Raw genomic sequence first — 10,000 nt, 5'->3', positions numbered from 1 at the left:
TGACCCTAGGTCAGGCGGGATCACCCGCTGAGTTTAAGCATATCAATAAGCAGAGGAAAAGAAACTTACCAGGATTCCCCTAGTAACAACGAGTGAATCGAGAAGAGCCCAGCTTGAGAATCGGGTGTCTCCGACGTCCGAATTGTAGTCTAAAGAAGCATCTTCAGCGGCGGACCAGGCCCAAGTCCCCTGGAAAGGGGCGCTGGAGAAGGTGAGAGCCCCGTTGTGCCCGGACCCTATCGCACCATGAGGCACTGTCTGTGAGTCGGGTTGTTTGGGAATAGAACCCCAATCGGGCGATAAATTCTGTCCAAGGTTGAATACGGGCGGGAGACCGATAGCGAACAAGTACCACGAGGGAAAGATGAAAATGACTTTGAAAAGAGAGTCAAAGAGTGCTTGAAATTATCGAGAGGGAAGCGGATGGGGGCCGGCGATGTGCACTGGTCGGATGTGGAACGGTGAGAGCCGATCCACCGATCGACTCGGGACGTGGACCGACATGGGTCACGACGGCGGCCCAAGCCTAAGCTTTCGATGTGCCCACGGAGACATCGTCACCATGATCGTGGAACCTAGCACGCATCATCTCGATGTGCCCCGACACCAGCATGCTCCAAGCGTCGGCCAGCGGGCTCCCCATCTAGCCCGTCTTGAAACACGGACCAAGGAGTCTGACATGCAAACGAGTCAACGGGCCAGAAAACTCGTAAGGTGCAAGGAAGCTGATTGGCAGGATCCCTCGTGGGTGCACCATCGACCGACCTTGATCTTCTGAGAAGGGTTCGAGTGTGAGCATACCCGTTGGGACCCGAAAGATGGTGAACTATGCCTAAGTGGGGCAAAGCCAGAGGAAACTCTAGTGGAGGCTCGTAGCAATACTGACATGCAAATCATTCGTCTGACCTAGGTATAAGGGTGAAAGACTAATCGAACCATCTAGTAGCTGGTTCTCTCTGAAGTTTCCTTCAGGATAGTTGGAGCCCCTATCGAGTTCTATCGGGTAAAACCAATGATTAGAGGCATCGGGGGTGCAACGGCCTCGACCTATTCTCAAACTTTAAATAGGTAGGATGGTACGACTACTTCGTTGAGCCACGCCATGGAATCGAGAGCTCCAAGTGAGCCATTTTTGGTAAGCAGAACTGGCGATACGGGATGAACCAAAAGTCGGGTTATGGTGTCCAACTGCGTGCTAACCCAAAACCCACAAAGGGTGTTGGTCGATTAAGACAGCAAGACAGTGGTCATGGAAGTCGAAATCCACTAAGGAGTGTGTAACAACTCACCTGTCGAATCAAGTAGCCCCGAAAATGGATGGCACTTAAGCGCGTGACCTATACCCGACCGTCGGGGCAAGGGTCAGGCCCCAATGAGTAGGAGGGGGCGACGATCACCATAAAACCTAGGGCCCAAGCCCGGGCGAAATGGTCGTCGGTGTAGATCTTCATGGTAGTAGCAAATATTCAAATGAGAACTTTGAAGGCCAAAGAGGGGAAAGGTTCTATGTGAACGACACTTGCACATGGGTTAGTCGATCCTAAGAGATGGGGGAAGCCCATTTGACAGCGTGTCCCGTGCGAGCTTCGAAGGGAATCAGGTTAAAATTTTGAAATTGGGACGCGACGGCTGACGACAATGTTAGGGAGTCCGAAGATGTTGGCGGGGGCCTCGGAAAGAATTATCTTTTCCGTTTAACGGCCTGTCCACCCTAGAAACGGCTCAACCAGAGGTAGGGTCCAGCGATCGAAAGAGTACCGCACGTCACATGGTGTCCGGTGTGCCCTCAATGGCCCTTGAAAATTTGGAGGATCGAGTGCCATCTGCACTTGGTCATACTCATAACCGCATCAGGTCTCCAAGGTGAACAGCCTCTGGTCGATGGAAAAATTTAGGCAAAGAAAGTCGGTAAAATAGATCCGTAACCTCGAGAAAAAGATTGCCTTTGAGGGATGGGCACGGGGGTCCCAGTCTTGAACCCATCGGCTATCGGTGCATTGCTCGAACTGCTTCCACGATGAGAGCGATCGCCGTGTGTCGGCCAGGGGACAGACTGGGAACAGCTCCCTCGGGGGCCTTTCCCGGGCGACGAGCAGTCAACTCAAAACTGGTACGGACAAGGGGAATCTGACTGTTTAATTAAAACAAAGCATTGTGATGGTCCCTGTGGATGCTCACGCAATGTGATTTCTGCCAGTGCTCTGAATGTCAAAGTGAAGAAATTCAACCAAGCGTAGGTAAACGGCGGGAGTAACTATGACTCTCTTAAGGTAGCCAAATGCCTCGTCATCTAATTAGTGACGCGCATGAATGGATTAGCAAGATTCCCACTATCCTTATCTACTATCCAGCGAAACCACAACTAAGGGAACGGGCTTCGCGGAATCAGCGGGGAAATAAGACCCTATTGAGCTTGCCTCTAGTCCGACTTTGTGAAATGACTTGAGAGGTGTAAGATAAGTGGAAGCCCCCTAGCGAAATTGAAATACCACTACTTTTAACATTATTTTACTTATTTCGTGAATTGGAGGCAGGGCACGACCCCTTCTTTTAGACCCAAGGTCGGCCTCAACCGGTCGATCCGGGCAGAAGACATTGTTAGTTGGGGAGTTTGGTTAGGGTGGCACATCTGTTAAAAGATAATGCAGGTGTCCTAAGATGAGCTCAACGAGAATAGAAATCTCGTGTGGAACAAAAGGGTAAAAGCTCGTTTGATTTTCATTTCTAGTACGAATACGAACTATGAAAGCGTGGCCTATCAATCCTGTAGACCTTCGGGATTTGAAGCTAAAGGTGTCAGAAAAGTTACCACAAGGAAAACTGGCTTGTGGCAGCCAAGCGTTCATAGCGACGTTGCTTTTTGATCCTTCGATGTCGGCTCTTCCTATCATTGTGAAGTAGAATTCACCAAGTGCTGGATTGTTCACCCACCAATAGGGAACATGAGCTGGGTTTAGACTGTCGTGAGATAGGTTAGTTTTACCCTACTGATGGTTGCGTCGTGATAGTAATTCAACCTAGTACGAGAGGAACCATTGATTCGCACAATTGGTCATCACGCTTGGTTGAAAAGCCAGTGGCACGAAGCTACTATGCGCTAAATTATGACTGAACGCCTCTAAGTCAGAATCCAAGCTAAAAGCGATGCGTGCGCCCGCTGCCCGATTTCCGACCTATAGTAGGGGCTCATGGCCCCCAAGGGCACGTGTCGTAGGTGTAACCCCTGCGACGAACGAGCTATGCGAGCCTCCTTGGAGCTTAATTCCCACCGAGCGACAGGTAGAATCCTTTGTAAATGACTTAAATATGCGACGGGGTATTGTAAGTGGCAGAATGGCCTTGCTGCCATGATCCACTGAGATTCAACCCTTTGTTGCTTCGATTCATCCCTCCCCCCGTTGACCTTCCTTCTTTTCATGCCACCCTTTTCTGGGGTTGGGCGTGACCCGGGGCCCTCCATCCCTCGATCTCGACCGGGAATGAACTCCACTTGTCTCGATCGACCACCGAAATGAGCGTGCAGGCATCGAACTGACCACTGGGGGCAGGATGCACGACCCGACCAAGGATCCCGTTGCTGGTCCCTCTCGGTTGTTACCCCAAACGTCGTCAATAGCCTCTGGCCCTTGGTTGGTCGAGATTGGGAATGCGCTACGTATGCCTAAGTCAACCCATAAAATGAACGTGCATGCGCTCAATCGATCGAAGAGCCAGAATGCGTAAGTTGAGGATCGACCCGACCCCCTCTACGTGTTACAGATCCCGCTGTGGGTCCTTCGGTCTGGTTAGGGCTTAGATCGAGAATCAACTCCGCATGACTAAGTCAACCCACGAAACGAGCGTGCGGGCGTTCAGTCGGTCAGAGAGGTAGGATGCGCAAGCCGAAGATCGGCTCGATCCCCCTTTGCGTGCTACTATTGATCCCGCTATCAGTCCGATCTTACACTGGGAATGAACTTCGTATGCTTAGACTGGGAATGAACTTCGTATGCCTAAGTCAACCCATGAAACGAGCATGTGTTCATTGAGCTGGTTAGAGCGGCATAATCGCAAGCCAAGGATCGGCTCAGTCCCTCTCTACGTGCTGTCGATCCCGCTGCCGGTCCCACTGCCACAACCCTCGGTCCGGCTGGGGCTTAGACATGGAATGAACTCTGTATGCCTAAGCCAACCCATGAAATGAGCGTGCGGGCGCTCAACCGGCCAGAGTGGTAGAATGCACAAGTCAGGAATTAGCTGATCCCCCCTACGTGCTGTCGATCCTACTGCTGGTCCTATTGCTGCAACCCTCGGTCCGGTCCGATCTTAGACTGGGAATGAACGAGACATTCTTAGACTGAGAATGAACTCCGTATGTCTAAGTCAACCCACGAAATGAGCGTGCGGGTGCTCAGCCAGCTAAAGAGGCAGAATGTGCAAGTCGAGGATCGGCCCAATCCTCTTCTACATGTTGTCAATCTCGCTGCGGGTCCTGCTGTTGCAACCCTCGATCCGATCTGATCTTAGATTGAAATGAACTCAGTATGCCTAAGTCAACCCACGAAACGAGTAGACGGGCACTACGTCGGCCAAAGAGATGGGATGCGAAAGCCGTGGATCGATCAGGTGATAGGTGGGTTTAGGCAAATCTTCATATTTCTGCCATGCCAATGCCATTTTTATGGCTTGTAAATTCATACAATGGTCCCCTAAGCCTTCATGTGAAGTTTCGTGGCAAGACCACCCGTTTTCTACTTTTCACGATTTTTGAAACTATTTACGGTTTGGGATTTTTTAAATTTTTTTTAGAAGGTTTTTTGGCCCCAAATTTGGTAGACATGATCCTTGTTTTTTTGTTGGCATGCACAAAAAAATTCAGCTAAAAACTCGAAGTTGAGATGATTTTGTGACCGTTTGAAAAAGGTGTCCCCATTTCAGACACTTTAATGGCTACTGGCAGCAAACCTATAAAATCTCAAATGCTCTTTAAGGGGGTGTGAGTTCTCGAGGTTTGATGAGGGATAGGGGGCCAATATAAGGGATAGGTTCTCGATAGCCTCTGGCCCTTAGTTGGTCAAGATCGGGAATGCACTACGTATGCCTAAGTCAACCCATTAAATGAGCCTACGGGCACTCAGCTGGTCGGAGAGCCAGAATGCACAAGCCGAGGATTGGTCTGGCCCCCTCTACGTGCTATCGATCCCGCTGCGGGTCTCGTAGTCCGGTTAGGGCTTAGACCGGGAATGAACTCTGCATGCCTAAGTCAACCCACGAAACGAGCGTACGGGCGCTCAAACGATCGGAGAGGCAGGATGCGCAAGTCGAGGATCAGCCTGGTCCCCCTCTGCGTGCTGCTGTCGATTCGATCTTAGATTGGAAATGAACTTCATATGCTTAGACTGGGAATGAATTCCGTATGCCTAAGTCAACCCACGAAACGAGCGTGTAGGCGCTGAACCGGTCGAAGAGGCATAATGCACAAGTCGGCGATCGATCCAATCCCCCTCTGCGTGCTACTGATCTCGCTGTCGGTCCCGCTGCCACAACCGTCGATCCGGCTGGGCCTTAGATATGGAATGAACTTCGTATGCCTAAGCCAACCCATAAAACGAGCGTACAGGCTCAACCGATCGGAGAGGCAGAATGCGCAAGTCAGGGATTAGCCCGGTCCCTCTTTACATGCTACCGATCCTACTGTAGGTTCTGCTGCCGCAACCCTTGGTCCGATCCGATCTTAGACTAGGAATGAACGAGACTTGCTTAGACTGGGGATGAACTCCATATGCCTAAGTCAACCCATGAAACGAGCGTGCGGGCGCTCAACCGGCCAGAGAGGCAGAATGTGTAAGTCGAGGATCGATCCGATCCCCCTCTACGTGCTGCTGATCCCGCTGTGGTTCCTACTATAGCAACCCTCGATCCGGTCTGATTTCAGACACTTTAATGGCTACTGGCTGCAAACCTATAAATTTTCAAATGCTCTTTAAGGGGGTGTGAGTTCTCGAGGTTTGATGAGGGATAGGGGGCCAATATAAGGGATAGGTTCTCGATAGCCTCTGGCCCTTGGTTGGTCGAGATCGGGAATGCACTACGTATGCCTAAGTCAACTCATGAAATGAGCGTATGGGCTTTTAGCTGACCGAAGAGCCAGAATACGTAAATTGAGGATCGACCCGACCCCATTCTACGTGTTATCGATCTTGCTACGAGTCTCTCAGTCCGATTGAGGCTTAGATCAGGAATGAACTCCGCATGCCTAAGTCAACCCACGAAACGAGCATGCGGGTGCTCAACCAACCGGAGAGGCAGGATGCGTAAGCCGAAGATCAGCTCGATCCCCCTCTGTGTGCTGCTATCGATCCCGCTGCTGGTCCGATCTTAGACTGGGAATGAACTCCGTATGCCTAAGTCAACCCATGAAACGAGCATGCGGGCGCTGAGCCAATTGGAGAGGCATAATGCGTAAGTCGGGGATCGGCCCTGTCCCCCTCTGTGTGCTACCGATCCCGCTGCCGGTCCCGCTGCCACAACCCTCGGTCCGACTGGGGCTTAGACATGGAATGAACTCCGTATGCCTAAGCCAACCCATGAAACGAGCGTGCGGGCGCTTAACTGGTCGAAGAGGCAGAATGTGCAAATCGGGGATCGGCCCGGTCCCCCCCTGCGTACTGCCGATCCTACTGCTGGTCCTGCTGCCGTAACCCTCGGTCTGGTCCGATCTTAGACTAGGAATGAACGAGACTTGCTTAGACTAGGGATGAACTCCATATGCCTAAGTCAACCCACGAAACGAGCGTGCGGGCGCTCAACCGGCCAGAGAGGCAGAATGTGTAAGCTGAGGATTTGCCCGATCCCCTTCTACATGCTGTCAATCCCGCTGCAGGTCCTACCCCACTGCAGGTCCTACTACCGCAACCCTCGATCCGATCTGATATTAGACTGGGAATGAACTTCGTATGCCTAAGTCAACCCACAAAATGAGCGGACGGGCACTACGTCGGCCAGAGAGGTGGGATGCGTAAGCCGTGGATCGATCGGGTGGTAGGTGGGTTCAGGCACATCTTCATATTTCTACCATGCCAATGCCATTTTTATGGCTTGTAAATTCATACAATTGTCCCCTAAGCCTTAATGTGAAGTTTCGTGGCAAGACGACCCGTTTTCTATTTTTCATGATTTTTAAAACTTTTTACGGTTCGGGATTTTTTAAAATTTTTTTAGAAGGAGTTTTGGCCCCAAATTTAGTAGACATGATCCTTGTATTTTTTTTGGCATGCATAAAAAAATTCAGCTAAAAACTCGAAGTGGAGAAGATTTTGTGACCGTTTGAAAAAAGTGTTCCCATTTCAGACACTTTAATGGCTACTGGCAGAAACCTATAAAATCTCAAATGCGCTTCAAGAGGTGTGAGTTCTCGAGGTTTGATGAGGGGTAGGGGGCCAATATAAGGGCCAAGTACCAGCAGCCATCGCACATCATGTGCGCACTCCCCCGGCCCACCCAATCGCCAAAACCTCTAATGTCGTCGGTTAGGTTCTCCGGTGATGCTCTAGCGATGGTGCCCCGAGCGAAAAAAATGTGGCACCAGCACATGCCTGAGCCCAGCATGTGCATCATGGCTCAAAATCAAACTTCAGCCAAGACCTCGACCATCAATGGCACATGATGGAATATGGTGATGGCACATGCATCGACCATCATCGACACAGGCTGCCTTTTGGTACGGGCACTTGCCTCGACCACCATCGGCATAAGCTGGGCCCTGGTGTGGATGGTTGCCTTGATCACCATTGGCACAAGATGGCCCCTGGTGCAGGCGGTTGCATCGAACACCATCAACACATGCTGGGCCATGGTGCGGGCGATTGCCTCGACCACCATCGGCACATGCTGAGCCTTGGTACGGGTGGTTGCCTCGAACACCATCGGCACAAGCCAGCCCTTGGTGTGGGCTCTTGCCTCAACCATCATTGATAGAAGATGGCCCCTGGTGCAGGTGGTTGCCTCAAACACCATTGGCACATGCTAGCCCCTAGTACGGGCGGTTGCCTCGAACACCATCGACAGGCGATTGTCTTGAACACCATCGGCACGTGCTGGGCCTTGGCGCGGGCTCTTGCCTCGACCACCATCAACAGAAGATGACCTCTGGTGCGGGTGGTTGGTCAAATAGCATCGGCACATGCCGGGCCTTGGTGCGGGCGGTTACCTCAAACACCATCGGCTCATGCCAGGCCTTGGTGTGGGCACATGCCTCGATTTGGTGCGAGCGGTTGCCTCGACCACCACCGGCACACACTGGCCCTTGGTGTGGGCACATGCCCTAACCACCATCGACACCTGCCCACCCTCGGTGTGGGATATGCCTGTTTGGAAAAAGTGTCCCCGTTTCAGACACTTTAATGTCTACTGGTAGCATATTTGTAAAATCTCTAATGCTCTTTAAGGGGTAGTGGTCCGGCTTCCCCTCTCCCCCTCCTACGGGGGGAGTAGGTGTGCGTGATGGGCCTCCCATTGCGTACACCCAGGGTAACGTCCCTTGAGCAAAATATAGGGTGTGCATGCCTTTCGCTCATTTTGTTCGACGACTGGTTGCTCCGATGACCGACAGGCGCCCATGGCCTCGACCAGTTGGCGTGCATGGAAAAAAAGTGAGCTGAGCTCGAGCCCGTGCATGCGGTGGATGCTGCGTTAGACCCCAGACCAAGTCCTTGAATCGAGCAATGGATCCCTGGGGTGGTGTGAGCAGAAGTCGCGATTGCGGGCTTGGCCTGTCCAGGTCTCTCGATATTTGACGATCTCGCGGTCCCTTCTCATCAACCACAAAAATGCCTAGGCCTCGATGAGGTTGTGCAAGCAGCTGACGCTACCCGAGAGCCTAGAAACAAGTCCCTGAATCGGGTAATGTCCCCCTGGGGTGGTGTCAGCGGAGCTTGCGCGTGCGATCCCGGTCAAGCCAAGCATTGGTGGTGTCACTTTGTTGTTGCTTGTCGGATGGCAGAGGTAGTCTTGTGGCCCTTGCTCATGTTTTTCTTATGCCAAGCGGTTGTGGCGTGGCCTCGCACGTTGTTTCTTCTACTCGCTCGTTAAGTAATTGATCGGGTGGGTTGTAGATCGACGCACGTGGATGCTGCCACTTGTATGCAATGGGTATATAAGTGGTGCTATGGTTGTGCATGTTGGCAGGCTCCGCGCTCGATGCATCGAACTGTCGACCCGTCATCTTCTTCAATCTTCCCCCATGCGATCGTCCTACCCAGGGGGCACGATTGGGATCCTGTGTTGCATACCTGAATCGATGGAAACCGAATGTCTCACCATCCCTCATCTATCTTGTGTCCTGAGAAGCCACGGGTCGAACGTCAATCGTGGTCGGTATCCCAAGCGTGCCAGGCAATCCTCCATGGCAGCATTGGTGCACCGATATTCGATCGTGCTTTCGGATGCGAAGTGTTTAACGGGTGCAGGCTCTCGGCCCCGTTCGTCCGATGCTACACATTTTACGTGCTCGACACGCACGACGCTTGTGCTCCGCGTTGGGCTCTTTTCACCGCTCGATCGGTGCGTCGAGGCCCACGCAATGCCAACGTCCCGAAGAAATGCTACCTGGTTGATCCTACCAGTAGTCATATGCTTGTCTCAAAGATTAAGCCATGCATGTGTAAATATGAACTAATTCAGACTGTGAAACTAGGAATGGCTCATAAATCAGTTACAGTTTGTTTGATGGTATCTATTACTCGGATAACCATAGTAATTTTAGAGCTAATACGTCCAACAAACCTCAACTTTTAGAAGGGATGCATTTATTAGATAAAAGGTCGACACGGGCTATGCCCATTGCTCTGATGATTCATGATAACTCGACGGATCGCACAGCCTTTGTGCCAGCGATGCATCATTCAAATTTTTATCCTATCAACTTTCGATGGTAGGATAGTGGCCTACTATGGTGGTGACGGGTGACAAAGAATTAGGGATTGATTCCGGAGAAGGAGCCTGAAAAACGACTACCACATCC

General features: G+C 51.6%; 1 non-coding gene and 1 pseudogene across 1 annotated transcript; both read left to right on the top strand.

Annotated features, from left to right (window-relative positions):
- Nucleotides 1-3,387, top strand: LOC149512321 (25S ribosomal RNA). Its single transcript, XR_016332959.1, has one exon. It is a non-coding gene; the product is annotated as a 25S ribosomal RNA (ribosomal RNA).
- Nucleotides 3,388-9,582: 6,195 nt separating this feature from the next.
- Nucleotides 9,583-10,000, top strand: part of LOC149512320 (18S ribosomal RNA) — a 1,780-nt pseudogene continuing 1,362 nt past the window's right edge.

This window comes from Durio zibethinus, chromosome 23 (genome assembly GCF_047325235.1).
Source record: "Durio zibethinus cultivar Kanyao isolate XHJ-2024 chromosome 23, ASM4732523v1, whole genome shotgun sequence".
Classification (NCBI taxonomy): Eukaryota; Viridiplantae; Streptophyta; class Magnoliopsida; order Malvales; family Malvaceae; genus Durio; species Durio zibethinus.
Note: the sequence above shows the minus strand (reverse complement) of the source record. Positions and strands in the feature narration are given on the sequence as shown.